Source organism: Bombina bombina, chromosome 2 (genome assembly GCF_027579735.1).
Source record: "Bombina bombina isolate aBomBom1 chromosome 2, aBomBom1.pri, whole genome shotgun sequence".
Taxonomy (NCBI): Eukaryota; Metazoa; Chordata; class Amphibia; order Anura; family Bombinatoridae; genus Bombina; species Bombina bombina.
This window is the reverse complement of record NC_069500.1, coordinates 650,041,098-650,057,596: the sequence shown is the minus strand read 5'-3', so window position 1 is coordinate 650,057,596 and position 16,499 is coordinate 650,041,098.

Sequence of the window (16,499 nt, the reverse complement as noted above, 5' to 3'; positions counted from 1 at the left end):
ATGGCAGTAACGCAGCTATTGTGAGTCGTGTTGGTATAGCTATACTGCAAGCATTTTATCCTGTAATGCAACGTCCATTCCGCACTAAAAAAATAGACGTTTTTGCGTGGGATTTTAATAGCGCCGGTATTACAGGTTGTGCGGTGAGGCAAAAAAGCTTGCATTACAGCCTATACCAACACAATCCATGCCGCCATCTGAAAGCAGTAGTTATGAGTTTTGCACCACAAAAATGTTTCACAAAACTCATAACTAAAGTGTTACAAAGTACAGCCATAAACTACCTATTAACCCCTAAACTGCCACCCTTCCGCATTGCAAACACTATTTAAAACCTTTAATCTGCCGCCCACCCACATCGCGAGTATTAAATAAATGTATTAACCCCTAATCTGCCACTTCTGACATTGCCGACACTAATAAATATTATTAACCCCTATTCCGCCGCTCCCCGACATCACCGCCACTATAATAAAGTTAATAACCCCTATTCTGCCGCTCCCCGACATCACCACCACTGTAATTAAGTTATTAACCCCTAAACCTCTGGCCTCCCACATCTCTGCAACTAAATAAACCTATTAACCCCTAAACCTCCAGCCTCCCACATCTCCGCAACAAAATAAACCTATTAACCCCTAAACGGCCTGTGCCCCCCACAACGCAAAACACTAAAATAAACTATTAACCCCTAAACCTAACACCCCCTCACTTTAAATTAAAATTACAATATAACTATATTTAAATAAATAAAAACTTACCTGTGAAATAAAATAACTTAAGTTTAAACTATAAATTAACCTAACATAATAATTCTAATAAAATAAAAAAAAGAAAATCTAAATTTCAATAAAATAATAAACACTAAACTACGGAAAACAAACAAACACTTAGCTTACAAAAAATAATAAACAAAATTATCAAAAAACAATTACACCTAATCTAATAGCCCTATAAAAATAAAAAGTCCCCCAAAATAAAAACACCCCCTAGCCTACAATAAACTACCAATAGCCTTTAAAAGGGCCTTTTGTAGGGCATTGCCCTAAGTTAAACAGCTCTTTTAGCAGTAAAAAAAGCAAAATTCCCCCCAACAGTACAACCCACCACCCAACCAACCCCCCAAAATAAAAAAAACGTAACTCTAAAAAAACCTAAGCTACCCATTGCCCCTAAAGGGGCATTTGTATGGGCATTGCCCTTAAAAGGTCATTCAGCTCTTTTTAATTGGCTTTAAAAGGGCATTTAGATCTTTTTCAAAAGCCCAAACCCTAATCTGACAAAAAAAAAACACCCCCAAAAAATAAAAAAAATACCTAACACTAACCCCAGAATTGCTGAAGTCCGGACATACAGGCGGCGAGAAGTCTTCATCCAGGCGGCAACATCTTCATCCATCGTGGGGGTGTCTTCTATCTTCATCCCGGCTGTGCGGAGCAGCAAAGACATCCAGCACGGAGCGTCCTCTTCATATGGTACCCGCCGTACACTGAAGCTTCAATACAAGGTAGCCGTTTCAAAATGGAGTACCTTGCATTCCTATTGGCTGATTTGATTCTTCAAATTCAAATCAGCCAATAGAATGAGAGCTTCTAAAATCATATTGGCTGTTCAAAACAGCCAATAGGATGAGAGCTACTGAAATCCTATTGACTGATTTGAACAGCCAATAGGATTTCAGTAGCTCTCGTTTTTCAGATTAGGGTTTGGGCTTTTGAAAAAGAGATACATGCCCTTTAAAGGCAATGAAAAAGAGCTGAATGCCCTTTTAAGGGCAATGCCCATACAAATGCCCCTTTAGGGGCAATGGGTAGCTTAAGTTTTTTTTTAGAGTTAGTTTTTTTTTTTATTTTGGGGGGTTGGTTGGGTGGTGGGTTTTACTGTTGGGGGGACTTTGTATTTTTTTTTTTACAGGTAAAAGAGCTGTTTAACTTAGGGCAATGCCTAGGGGGTGTTCTTATTCTGGGGGGGGGGGCTTTTTTATTTTTATAGGGCTATTAGATTAGGTGTAATTGTTTTTATTTTTGATAATTTCGTTTATTATTTTTTGTAAGCTTAGTGTTTATTATTTTTTGTAATTTTTGAATTTTTAATTTTTCTCGTAGTGTTAGGTTTTTTTACATTTTAAATTTAGATTTTTTAATTGGTAGTTTTTTAATTTTATTAGAATAATTATGCTAGGTTAATTTATAGTTTAATTTTAGTTTTTTTTATTTCACAGGTAAGTTTTTATTTATTTAAATATAGTTATATTGTAATTTTAATTTAAAGTTAGGGGGTGTTAGGATTAGGGGTTAATAGTTTAATTTAGTGTTTTGTGTTGTGGGGGGCCAGCAGTTTAGAGGTTAATAGGTTTATTTATTTGTGGAGATGTGGCAGGCCGGAGGTTTAGGGGTTAATAGGTTTATTTAGTTGCGGAGATGTGGGAGGCCGGAAATTTAGGGGTTAATAGGTTTATTTAGTTGTGGAGATGTGGGAGGCTGAAGGTTTAGGGGTTAATAGGTTTATTTAGTTGCAGAGATGTGGGAGGCCGGAGGTTTAGGGGTTAATAACTTTTTTATTTTTTGTAATTTAGTGTTTATTATTTTTTGTAATTTTCGTTTTTTTTATTTTTCTCGTAGTATTAATTTTTTTAAAATTTTAAATTTAGATTTTTTAATTGGTAGTTTTTTAATTTTATTAGAATAATTATGCTAGGTTAATTTATAGTTTAAACTTAGTTTTTTTTATTTCACAGATAAGTTTTTATTTATTTAAATATAGTTAAAATGTAATTTTAATTTAAAGTTAGGGGGTGTTAGGTTTAGGGGTTAATAGTTTAATTTAGTGTTATGCGTTGTGGGAGGCCAGCGGTTTAGAGGTTAATAGGTTTATTTAGTTGCAGAGATGTGGGAGGCCGGAGGTTTAGGGGTTAATAGGTTTAATTAGTTGCGGAGATGTGGGAGGCCGGAGGTTTAGGGGTTAATAGGTTTATTTAGTTGTGGAGATGTGGGAGGCTGAAGGTTTAGGGGTTAATAGGTTTATTTAGTTGCAAAGATGTGGCAGGCCGGAGGTTTAGGGATTAATTGGTTTATTTAGTTGCAGAGATGTGGGAGGCCGGAGGTTTAGGGGTTAATAGGTTTATTTAGTTGCAGAGATGTCGGAGGCCAGAGGTTTAGGGGTTAATAGGTTTATTTAGTTGCGGAGATGTGGGAGGCCGGTGGTTTAGGGGTTAATAGGTTTATTTAGTTGCAGAGATGTCGGAGGCCAGAGGTTTAGGGGTTAATAGGTTTATTTAGTTGCTGAGATGTGGGAGGCCGAAGGTTTAGGGGTTAATAGGTTTATTTAGTTGCAGAGATATGGGAGTCCGGAGGTTTAGGGGTTAATAGGTTTATTTAGTTGCGGAGATGTGGAAGGCCGGAGGTTTAGGGATTAATAACTTTATTATGATGTCGGGGTACAGCTGAATAGGGGTAAATAACTTTATTATAGGTTGTGTGATGTCGGAAAGCGGCGGAATAGGGGTTAATAACTTTATTATAGTGGCTGTGATGTCAGGGAGCGGCGAAATAGGGGTTAATAACTTTATTATAGTGGTGGTGATGTCGTGGGCGGCGGAATAGGGGTTAATAACTTTTAATAGTGTCAGTGATGTCAGGAGCGGCATATTAGGTGTTAATAACTTTATTTAGGTGTAGGTGATGTCGGGGGCAGCAGATTAAGGGTGTTTAGACTTGGGGTTTATGTTAGGGTGTTTAATCGTAACTTTTTTTTCCTCATAGACATCAATGGGGCTGCATTCATTTCACGATCGCAGGTGTTAGTTTTTTTTCTAACACTCTCTCTTCATTGATGTATATGGGGGAAAGCGTGCACGAGCACATCAAAGCAGCCCTTGGATTTTGTGCGGTATGGAGCTTAACGCCACCATATCGTATGCACAGGGAGGCTTTTCAGTAACTCATAATGGCAGGGATATGGAGGGTGAAAAAACGCAACTTTTTTGGCGTTAGTTTCGCACCCTGTTTAGCGCAAAACTTGTAATCTAGGTGTAAGAGAGCTATTGATTTAACTATGGCCAGGGTCGGACTGAGAATATAAAGCAGCCCTGGAAAATTTGTAAGCCCTATTTATTTTCCGTCAGTATCAAATGGGATTACTGGGATAGTCCTTCCACCAATATTATTTTTTTAGAATTGTATTATATTGGTTTGTAATATAGGCTCCATACAACCAAATTGCATCTATTAATCACCCCTTCAAGGCCGGTGCCTAGGTCAGCGGATTTGGGAGGGGCAGCACATCTGCCCTACCCTCTCTCTACACACATTACAGTGAGCTATAAAGTGCAGGCTTTTATAGAGAAGACAGGACATGTGTGCTGATTAAGGTCGCTCTTCACAGGCAGTGCTCCTTTAAACCATTGCTTCATTTAGAGCCGCTGGCATTGTAGTGGAAGCATTCTTTGTGAGAAACTTACCCGGGGATATGTGGCTGGAGGAGAAGACTTTGTGCCAATATACTGCCTCCCCTTGTCAGCTGTGGTGGGTCTCGAGCGCAGTGCTTATTGCATATCTTTGTAACTAACAGACTAGATGAGTCTGTGCACTGCTTAGATCAGCTTATGATGTCTAATCATACATTCTCAGTGCTATTGTATGTTAGCTACTGATAGCTAGCTTTTGCTGCATTCATGAACCACAGAGTAAATAGAAACAGACACTTAAAAAGTTTCATTACTTGAATGATGGTAATTACTGTATTTTGTTGCATGTGAAGGGCAGTGATTGTTTCAAAGTGTGTTCTTCTTTCCTTCCATTCCTCTCTCCCTTCTTTCCCTTTCTCCCTCCCTTCCTCCCTCAACTCACTCCCTCCCTCCCCCTCTCAACTATCTCCCTTATTACTTTCCCTCCCTCACTCCCTCCCTTCTTTTCCTACCTCCCTCCCTCCTTTCCCTCCCTCACTTCTTTCTCTCAACTTCCTCCCTTGCTCCCTTCTTTCACTCCTTTCTTTCCCTCCCCCTTTTCTCCTCTCCCTCCCCCTTTTTTCTTCTCTATCTCTCCCTCCATTCTTCCCTTTCCCTCTCTTTTCTCCCCTCTCCTTTTCTCTCCCTTCTCTCAGAGAGAAAATGGTATGAGATGCAAGCAATTCAATCCACCTGTATGCAAGTGTTTTGCTAGCCCATTTTCTTTTTAATTGTTATGAAAAACAAACATTTTACACACTGACCCAAAAAATATTAAGGGGGAAAAGGGCCTAAAACCTTATTTTTTTGGGGGGTGGGGGGGGGGGAATGGGAGGGGACAGTAGAATTTTAAGTGCCTAGGGCAGCACAAAACCTAAATACGCCACTGGGGCTCATAGCAGCAAAGGTGTCACCAGTGGGAGGCCTTGTTCCCCCTCAATCAACAGCAGCTCTTACACTTTGGTGCATGTTCTCTGACAATAGCACAATAGCAGTCACAGTGAGACTAACAAGGGCACGCAAGCAGTGAGTGCAGGGCAGATATAGTGGAACTGAAAGTCTGTAAGGTGTCACACCCCGGAGAAGAATAATCCTGACCTGGTTGTCTGTTTACTCCACTGAACCTACTGTGATCGGCCCTAGTGAATTATGACACAAGGCACGGGCTGGTTTTATTGGGGCTCTATAACTTTTATGTTGAAGATGAAGAATACTTGACTTGTAAACAGTGAGCTGCACACATTATATGGCAAATGTTATAGCACAATAGAATTAGTATATAGTTCTTGTAACTAATATAGGACTTATGCAATACTTAAAGAGACATTAAAGTCATTTTTTTAATATGTATCTAAAAATAATCAATGTATTGCACAATATCTGAATATAATTTTTTTTTAAAGCATTTATCATTTTATTTCTATTATCAATGTCATTTTGTTAGGAGTTTTTGCACTGATTTGCACTTCTAGCACACACACAATTAAAATGGATAGTGCATTAGACTCCTAACTAGAAAACAAATAATTCAAACAAAATAAAAGAGCACAACCTATGTTAAAAGGATATGATTTTTTTCTTTTATCATTAAGATTGATCATACAATTTTAAACAACATTTAAATTTACTTATATTATCACATGTTCTTTGATCTCTTGGTATCCTTTGTTGAAAAACAGGGAAGTAAGCTCAGGAGTATTCACAAATCCACAGCACTGTATGGTAGCAGTTTTGCAAGAGTATTATAAATTAGAAGGAGCACTAGATGACAGCACTCCGGCCATGTACCTATCCAGGTATCAATTCAACAGAGAATAGCATGAGAATGAAGCAAACTTGAAAATAGTAGTAAATTGGAGACTTTTTTTTTAAATTGCATGTTCTGTCTAAATCATTAAAAAAAAAAACATATTGGGTATCATGTCCCTTTAAAGCTTTTAAGTTAATAAGATAGAAAAAGTAATAATATACCTGCAACTTCTAAATTGCTGCAAGAGGAAGGGTTAAAGGGATATTCCAGCCAAAATTGGAATTTGCATAGATGCATTTTAGTTTTGAATAGAAGCATTTTTACAATATACACGCATTAGCAAAAATGCTTTGAATAAAAGCTATAACTGTTTCAAATGTGTATTTAAGTATGCACCGTGCACCAGCATTTTACACCTAGCAGCACTTGTAAAGAGAGACTAAAGTGATTTTAACATCTGGTTAGGACTCAATTTGTTAACTACTGACATGATACAAGCCTGACAGGTGCTCTGAGCAGCTGCAGTATTTAAAATGCTGGTGCACCGAGAATAATGCTAACACTAAAACAATGATAACGTTTACCAGAAGCATTTTTGCCATTACATGTATATTGCAAATATGTTTTTATTAAAAGATGTAATTGAAATACTTGAAAACGAGAGAAATCTCAATGTATCGTTCCTGGTAAAATATTTTATAAATAAATAAATAAATTAAGCTATGTGCATTTACATTTTAAACGCAATGTCCCTTTATTAAAAAGGTAAAAAATTAAAGCTGCAATGCAGACTCTTGAACAACACGTATATATCAGCAAAATAGCAGAGCAAAAACCCTTTTAGACAGTGCATGATTAATCTTAGTTATGACGTGTTGTTGTAATAGCCCTTTAAATTAGAATAAGCTTTTAAGCCTTGAAAGCTTCATGCAAGAAAAAATAGACTAGAGAAAAGTATTGTGCACCAGCTAGTTAATGTTTTTCCACAGAGGTGCACAGCGAAAACATAAATTTCATTTGTGTCTAGATTCCTGATGCATAGTTACACTGCTGGGAAAGGTGCAGTCACAGATAGCTAATAATGAGCTTAGCAAGTGCATATTTTACACAGATCCATTTCACTGCTTGAACAGTCTTTATTGTAGTCCGTTCTGTCTTCATCTCAAAATGGTTGCCCCAAGGTCTGTAATAATTTAGAGCATCATTTCCACTTGAGTTAACAATTCCTCTGCTGAACGAAAAGGCTTTGGGTGTTTGTGCTGACTGAATTAATGCATTTATTCAACAATTTCTGGATGGTTGTTAAAAACACCAGCTATAGTGTGTCAAGAAAAGTAAAATGTAACATTGATGCATTCTTTTTATGTTAGGATAAATGAACAGGTGTGTGTAGATATTATTATGAATAATTTGTCATTTATTCCTGCAATGTTAATATTTTTATAGAATGAATATACAAATAATGCACCAGTATAAAGGATGTGACTAAGAGGTAAATTTATTAAGCTGCAGTCACATCTCTTGAGACTTTACAGTGCAGGTTACATAAGTAAGCCAGCAGCCACAAATTTTAGAAGCAATTTCTGAACAAGCAAATTCGGGGTGACTGATAGGCCCTGCTCTTGCACGATTGGTTGTGCAACAGCAGGTGGTGAGATTGCACAAGAGAGCTCTTGTACAAGTGTACATTTCACCATTTGTGGGGAGATTACATATACGGAGCAGGCTTAAGCGTAACTGCTGAAACCTGCGTCACCCGTAAATTCACCTCGCACATCGGGGAATCCAATAAACCCCGCCGGCAGTTCATAAACTGCCGTAAGTCGGATAAACAAATTTCTGGAGTTGCCAGTGACTTACGGCACTTTAGAAACTGCCAGAGCCTAAGAAAATTTAAAAAAAGTTAAAATCTCCCGTAAAAAGTCTAACCCGCCTCCCAAAAATAAACCCCTATATCTGCCATCACCCCCATATCAGAACTAATAATAAATGTATTAACCCCTAATCCGCCATTCACCCACAACACCAACTATCTAATGACACTATTAACCCCTAATCCGCCAACCCCCACATCGCAAACTACCTAATTAAACTATTAACCCCTAATCTCCCATTCACCCACATCACAATCTACCTAATACAACTATTAACCCCTAATCTACCTATCAACGCTATTAACCCCTAAACCGCCAACCCCCCACAACACATTAAAACTAATTAACCTATTAACCCCTAAACCGCCAACCCCCCACAATGCAAATAACTAATTTAATTAAAAAGCCCCCCTAACCTAACACCCTCTAAATTAACCCCACATACCTAAAATAAAAAAATACTAAGTTACAATTAAAATTTAAAAAGTCTAACATTACTGAAAAAAAAAAATAAGATTAAATTAAATAAATCTAAAATTACAAAAAATAAAAAAGTCCAACATTACAGAAAATAATAAACCAAATTATCAAAAGTCAAAAAATTAAACCTAATCGATAAGGTCTTTTGTAGGGCATTGCCCTAAGTTAAACAGCTCTTTTACCTATAAAAATACTAAGTCCCCCCTAACAGTCCACCTGCAGCCTTGATAAATTTGATAGATGAGCAGCGCTCGGAACTTTCAGGATTTGTCACTAAGATTAAAGATTTTTGCTAGAGAACAGCAATTTTTAGCCCAGATGTACTTTTCACAGGGAACTTTCCTCAAGTATATCAGTTTGATCCAGCCTAAATAAAGGACAGTCCAGCCCAGAAGCAAAAGGCAAACCTCTGCTGAATGGGGCATCACAGCCCCAAAAGATCTTTTTCTTGTGTTAGCCTTGTTAGTGAGGTGGATATCCCTGCTACTGCTTGTGGCCTATGTTACCTGTATACTCCACACTATGGGCTCCAATTATTAATTGACGAGCGGAATCATGTCCCCTGAACATCACTGCAGGCGCGCATCATGCGCTGTCCACATTTAACATTGCACCACCAGATATGCTTGTGCAATGTCGCTCTTAACTTTTGTTTTACAGATGCTCGATAAATGGAGCCCTATGTGTTTCACAGCTGCAGCAAAAACGTATGTTGGTTGCGTCCTGACTGTTGAGAAACCCTGATCTAAATAGTCTCATCAGTACTGTGAGGTCCCTCAAAATTTTTTATAAAGGCAAATTTTATCTTGAGAGCTGTTTATCTTTCGTTCTGCGTGTGAAATAGAGGGACATACATTACAATATAATGCTCAGAAAAATAAATAATTTTGAGATTTCTCTCAATGCCGGCAAGTTTGTGGTCATTAGGCCCTAAGAGCTTTGTATGAGAGGGTTAACCATTGCTCTGTGTGTAGATGATAGAAAGAGAATATTCAGAACTGGGTTTGCTGCAGATGGAACCTAGGAATCTAGGCATTTTTTGTGTTGGGAGGTTATATAGAGATCTTAGCAGGGTATGGAGTGGGGGAAGATAAAGAGGGGGGCTGTTCATTCAGGTGATTTTTTAGGTTGCGACTTTTACGAGAATAATGAGTGTTGGGTATATCTTGGGTGGTAAACTCTTGTTTAGGTGGATGGGCTTTTTAGGGGTAGATGAATGGAAGGGTACTATGGGCCTAATGGGATTGTCATGTTCATTGTTCTTAGGAGGATTGCCTGGTATTTAATTTGTTTTCTCTGTATTTCCATTGTTCATTCTGTCTCTGAGTAAATTTGTATTATGGCCCTAGGGAAAGTCTATTTAGGGAGAATTGGGCTAACCAGATGTAGATTCCCTGCCCAATGTGCCAAGAAGTTGCCATGTTGCTCGTGTGGAGAAGAATTGCCTGGCATTTCGAGGCTGGACTATCCTTTTTAGGTGGGAACAGACTGATATACTACTTCTCCTCTGTGAAAATCACAATTGGGCTAAAAGAGGCTGCTCTGACCAAGTGACCCACCAAAGGACAAACTACTGAGCAATTGTTCATTCCTGTTGAGCTCTTCTCTCTTCTATGTATCTATGACCTACTATTATAGACCTAGATTTGGAGTTTGGCGTTAGCCGTGAAAACCAGCGTTAGAGGCTCCTAACGCTGGTTTTAGGCTACCGCCAGTATTTGGAGTCACTCAAAATAGGGTCTAACGCTCACTTTTCAGCCGCGACTTTTCCATACCGCAGATCCCCTTACGTCAATTGCGTATCCTATCTTTTCAATGGGATTTTTCTAACTCCGGTATTTAGAGTCGTTTCTGAAGTGAGCGTTAGACATCTAACGACAAAACTCCAGCCGCAGGAAAAAAGTCAGTAGTTAAGAGCTTTCTGGGCTAACGCCGGTTTCTAAAGCTCTTAACTACTGTACTCTAAAGTACACTAACACCCATAAACTACCTATGTACCCCTAAACCGAGGTCCCCCCACATCGCCGACACTCTAATACATTTTTTTAACCCCTAATCTGCCGACCGCCACCTACGTTATCCTTATGTACCCCTAATCTGCTCCCCCTAACACCGCCGACCCCTATATTATATTTATTAACCCCTAATCTGCCCCCCTCAACGTCGCCTCCATCTGCCTACACTTATTAACCCCTAATCTGCCGACAGCAAAGCGCCGCCACCTACGTTATCCTTATGTACCCCTAATCTGCTGCCCCTAACACCGCCGACCCCTATATTATATTTATTAACCCCTAATCTGCCCCCATCAACGTCGCCTCCACCTGCCTACACTTATTAACCCCTAATCTGCCGAGCGGACCTGAGCACTACTATAATAAAGTTATTAACCCCTAATCCGCCTCACTAACCCTATAATAAATAGTATTAACCCCTAATCTGCCCTCCCTAACATCGCCGACACCTAACTTCAATTATTAACCCTTAATCTGCCGACTGGAGCTCACCGCTACTCTAATAAATGGATTAACCCCTAAAGCTAAGTCTAACCCTAACACTAACACCCCCCTAAGTTAAATATAATTTACATCTAACTAAATTAATTAACTCTTATTAAATAAATTATTCCTATTTAAAGATAAATACTTACCTGTAAAATAAATCCTAATATAGCTACAATATAAATTATAATTATATTATAGCTATTTTAGGATTAATATTTATTTTACAGGTAACTTTGTATTTATTTTAACCAGGTACAATAGCTATTAAATAGTTAAGAACTATTTAATAGCTAAAATAGTTAAAATAATTACAAAATGACCTGTAAAATAACATTACAACCCACCACCCACATACCCCTAATCTAACCCAAACCCCCCTTAAATAAACACTAAGCCCCTGAAGATCTTCCTACCTTATCTTCACCCTGCCAGGTTCACCGATCCGACCTGAAGAGCTCCTCCGATGTCCTGATCCAAGCCCAAGCGGGGGGCTGAAGAGGTCCATGATCCGGCTGAAGTCTTCATCCAAGCGGGAGCTGAAGAGGTCCATGATCCGGCTGAAGTCTTCATCCAAGCGGGAGCTGAAGAGGTCCATGATCCGGATGAAGTCTTCTATCAACTGCATCTTCAATCTTCTTTCTTCCGGATCCATCTTGCAGACCTCCGACGCGGAACATCCTCTTCTCCCGACGCCTACTAGCCGAATGATGGTTCCTTTAAGGGACGTCATCCAAGATGGCGTCCCTCGAATTCCGATTGGCTGATAGGATTCTATCAGCCAATCGGAATTAAGGTAGGAATATTCTGATTGGCTGATGGAATCAGCCAATCAGAATCAAGTTCAATCCGATTGGCTGATCCAATCAGCCAATCAGATTTAGCTCGCATTCTATTGGCTGATCGGATTCAGCCCCCCGCTTGGGCTTGGATCAGGACATCGGAGGAGCTCTTCAGGACGGATCGGTGAACCTGGCAGGGTGAAGATAAGGTAGGAAGATCTTCAGGGGCTTAGTGTTAGGTTTATTTAAGGGGGGTTTGGGTTAGATTAGGGGTATGTGGGTGGTGGGTTGTAATGTTGGGGGGGGTATTGTATGTTTTTTTTTACAGGCAAAAGAGCTGAACTTCTTGGGGCATGCCCCGCAAAGGGCCCTGTTCAGGGCTGGTAAGGTTAAAGAGCTTTGAACTTTAATAATTTAGAATAGGGTAGGGCATTTTTTTATTTTGGGGGTCTTTGTTATTTTATTAGGGGGCTTAGAGTAGGTGTAATTAGTTTAAAATTGTTGTAATATTTTTCTTATGTTTGTAAATATTTTTTTATTTTTTGTAACTTAGTTCTTTTTTATTTTTTGTACTTTAGCTAGTTTATTTAATTGTATTTATTTGTAGGAATTGTATTTAATTAATTTATTGATAGTGTAGTGTTAGGTTAATTGTAGATAATTGTAGGTAGTTTATTTAATTAATTTATTGATAGTGTAGTGTTAGGTTTAATTGTAACTCAGGTTAGTATTTATTTTACAGGTAATTTTGTAATTATTTTAACTATTTTAGCTATTAAATAGTTCTTAACTATTTAATAGCTATTGTACCTGGTTAAAATAAATACAAAGTTACCTGTAAAATAAATATTAATCCTAAAATAGCTATAATATAATTATAATTTATATTGTAGCTATATTAGGATTTATTTTACAGGTAAGTATTTATCTTTAAATAGGAATAATTTATTTAATAAGAGTTAATTAATTTCGTTAGATGTAAATTATATTTAATTTAGGCGGGTGTTAGTGTTAGGGTTAGACTTAGCTTTAGGGGTTAATACATTTATTAGAGTAGCGGTGAGCTCCAGTCGGCAGATTAGGGGTTAATAATTGAAGTTAGGTGTCGGCGATGTTAGGGAGGGCAGATTAGGGGTTAATACTATTTATTATAGGGTTAGTGAGGCAGATTAGGGGTTAATAACTTTATTATAGTAGCGCTCAGGTCCGCTCGGCAGATTCGGGGTTAATAAGTGTAGGCAGGTGGAGGCGATGTTGTGGGGGGTAGATTAGGGGTTAATAAATATAATATAGGGGTCGGCGATGTTAGGGAAGCAGATTAGGGGTACATAGGGATAATGTAAGTAGCGGCGGTATACGGAGCGGCAGATTAGGGGTTAATAATAATATGCAGGGGTCAGCGATAGCGGGGGCGGCAGATTAGGGGTTAATAAGTGTAAGGTTAGGGGTGTTTAGACTCGGGGTACATGTTAGAGTGTTAAGTGCAGACGTAGGAAGGGTTACCGCATAGCAAACAATGGGGCTGCGTTAGGAGCTGAACGCGGCTTTTTTGCAGGTGTTTGTTTTTTTTTTCAGCTCAAACAGCTCCATTGTTTCCTATGGGGGAATCGTGCACGAGTACGTTTTTAAGGCTGGCCGCTTGCGTAAGCAACTCTGGTATCGAGAGTTGAGCGTTAAAAATGCTCTACGCTCCTTTTTTGGAGCCTTACGCAGCCTTTATGTGGACTCTCAATACCAGTTATTTTTATGGTGCGGCCAGAAAAAAGCCGGCGTTAGTTTTTCGGGTCGTTACCGACAAAACTCCAAATCTAGCCGTTAGTTTGCTGCCTGGGTATCATTACAAATTAATTCACTGTGTTGATTTAAGACTTTATTTGGACATTTCCATTCTTCTATTAAAGTGATATAAAAAACAAAATTTTATTTTGTAATTCAGACAGAGCATACCATTTTAAAGAAAAAAAGTTTCCAATTTACTTCTATTATCAAATTTGTTTTGTTCCCATGATATTCTGTGTTCAAGAGATATCTAGGTAGTGTGATATCCCTTTAAGTCAGACTCCAGCTTCTTGCATCACAACACTATTTCAGGCAACACCTAACACCTATCATTGCCTGATTATTGAAGTTTATGCCACTGCTGTGGATCTCTGAACCTATTCTCAAGCCATATTGCTTGGCCAGAATCTACTAAGTATTTGTGCTCTTACTTGGCATTTATTATCTTTAATATCCAATTTGTGAATATATTCTCTAACGGCTAGATTTGGAGTTTTGTCGGTAACGACCCGAAAAGCTAACGCCGGCTTTTTTCTGGCCGCACCATAAAAATAACTCTGGTATTGAGAGTCCACAGAATGGCTGCGTTAGGCTCCAAAAAAGGAGCGTAGAGCATATTTAACGCAGCTTCAACTCTCGATACCAGAGTTGCTTACGCAAGCGGCCAGCCTCAAAAACGTGCTCGTGCACGATTCCCCCATAGGAAACAATGGGGCTGTTTGAGCTGAAAAAAAACCTAACACCTGCAAAAAAGCCGCGTTCAGCTCCTAACGCAGCCCAATTGTTTGCTATGCGGAAACACTTCCTACGTCTGCACCTAACACCTTAACGTGTACCCCGAGTCTAAACACCCCTAACCTTACACCCTTGCATATTATTTTTAATCCCTAATCTGCCGCTCCGTAAACAGCTGCTACTTACATTATCCTTAGGTACCCCTAATCTGCTGCCCCTAACACAGCCGACCCCTATAATATATTTATTAACCCCTAATCTGCCCCCCACAACGTCGCCTCCACCTGCCTACACTTATTAACCCCTAATCTGCTGAGCGGACCGCACCGCTATCATAATAAAGTTATTAACCCCTAATCCGCCTCACTAACCCTATAATAAATAGTATTAACCCCTAATCTGCCCTCACTAACATCGCCGACACCTAACTTCAATTATTAACCCCTAATCTGCCAACCGGAGCTCACCGCTATTCTAATAAATGTATTAACCCCTAAAGCTAAGTCTAACCCTAACACTAACACCCCCCTAAGTTAAATATAATTTACATCTAACGAAATTAATTAACTCTTATTAAATAAATTATTCCTATTTAAAGCTAAATACTTACCTGTAAAATAAATCCTAATATAGCTACAATATAAATTATAATTATATTATAGCTATTTTAGGATTAATATTTATTTTACAGGTAACTTTGTATTTATTTTAACCAGGTACAATAGCTATTAAATAGTTAAGAACTATTTAATAGTTACCTAGTTAAAATAATTACAACATTACCTGTAAAATAAATCCTAACCTAAGTTACAATTAAACCTAACACTATACTATCATTAAATTAATTAAATAAAATACCTACAATTACCTACAATTAAACCTAACACTACACTATCAATAAATTAATTAAATACAATATCTACAAATAACTACAATGAAATAAACTAACTAAAGTACAAAAAATAAAAAAGAACTAAGCTACAAAAAATAAAAAAATATCTACAAACATAAGAAAAATATTACAACAATTTTAAACTAATTACACCTACTCTAAGCCCCCTAATAAAATAACAAAGACCCCCAAAATAACAAAATGCCCTACCCTATTCTAAATTACTAAAGTTCAAAGCTCTTTTACCTTACCAGCCCTGAACAGGGCCCTTTGCGGGGCATGCCCCAAGAAGTTCAGCTCTTTTGCCTGTAAAAAAAACATACAATACCCCCCCCAACATTACAACCCACCACCCACATACCCCTAATCTAACCCAAACCCCCCTTAAATAAACCTAACACTAAGCCCCTGAAGATCTTCCTACTTTATCTTCACCATACCAGGTTCACCGATCCGTCCTGAAGAGCTCCTCCGATGTCCTGATCCTAGCCCAAGCGGGGGCCTGAAGAGGTCCATGATCCGGCTGAAGTCTTCATCCAAGCGGGAGCTGAAGAGGTCCATGATTCGGATGAAGTCTTCATCCAAGCGGGAGCTGAAGAGGTCCATGATCCGGATGAAGTCTTCTATCAACGGCATCTTCAATCTTCTTTCTTCCGGATCCATCTTGCAGACCTCCGACGCGGAACATCCTCTTCTCCCGACGCCTACTAGCCGAATGACGGTTCCTTTAAGGGACGTCATCCAAGATGGCGTCCCTCGAATTCCGATTGGCTGATAGGATTCTATCAGCCAATCGGAATTAAGGTAGGAAAATTCTGATTGGCTGATGGAATCAGCCAATCAGAATCAAGTTCAATCCGATTGGCTGATCCGATCAGCCAATCAGATTGAGCTCGCATTCTATTGGCTGTTCCGATTGGCTGATTGGCTGATAGAATCCTATCAGCCAATCGGAATTCGAGGGACGCCATCTTGGATGACGTCCCTTAAAGGAACCGTCATTCTTCAGTTGGACGTCGCCGGATGAAGATGGGTCTGCGTCGGAGGTCTTCAGGATGGAGCCGGTACTCATCGGATGAAGATAGAAGATGCCGCTTGGAAGATGATGGTTGCCGGTCCGGATCTACTCTTCTTCCCGGATAGGATGAAGACTTTGGAGCCTCTTCTAGACCTCTTCAGCCACCGGATGATGGATCGCCAGCCCCCGCTTGGGTTGGATGAAGATTTTGGAGCCAGGACGGATCGGTGATACCTGGTGAGGT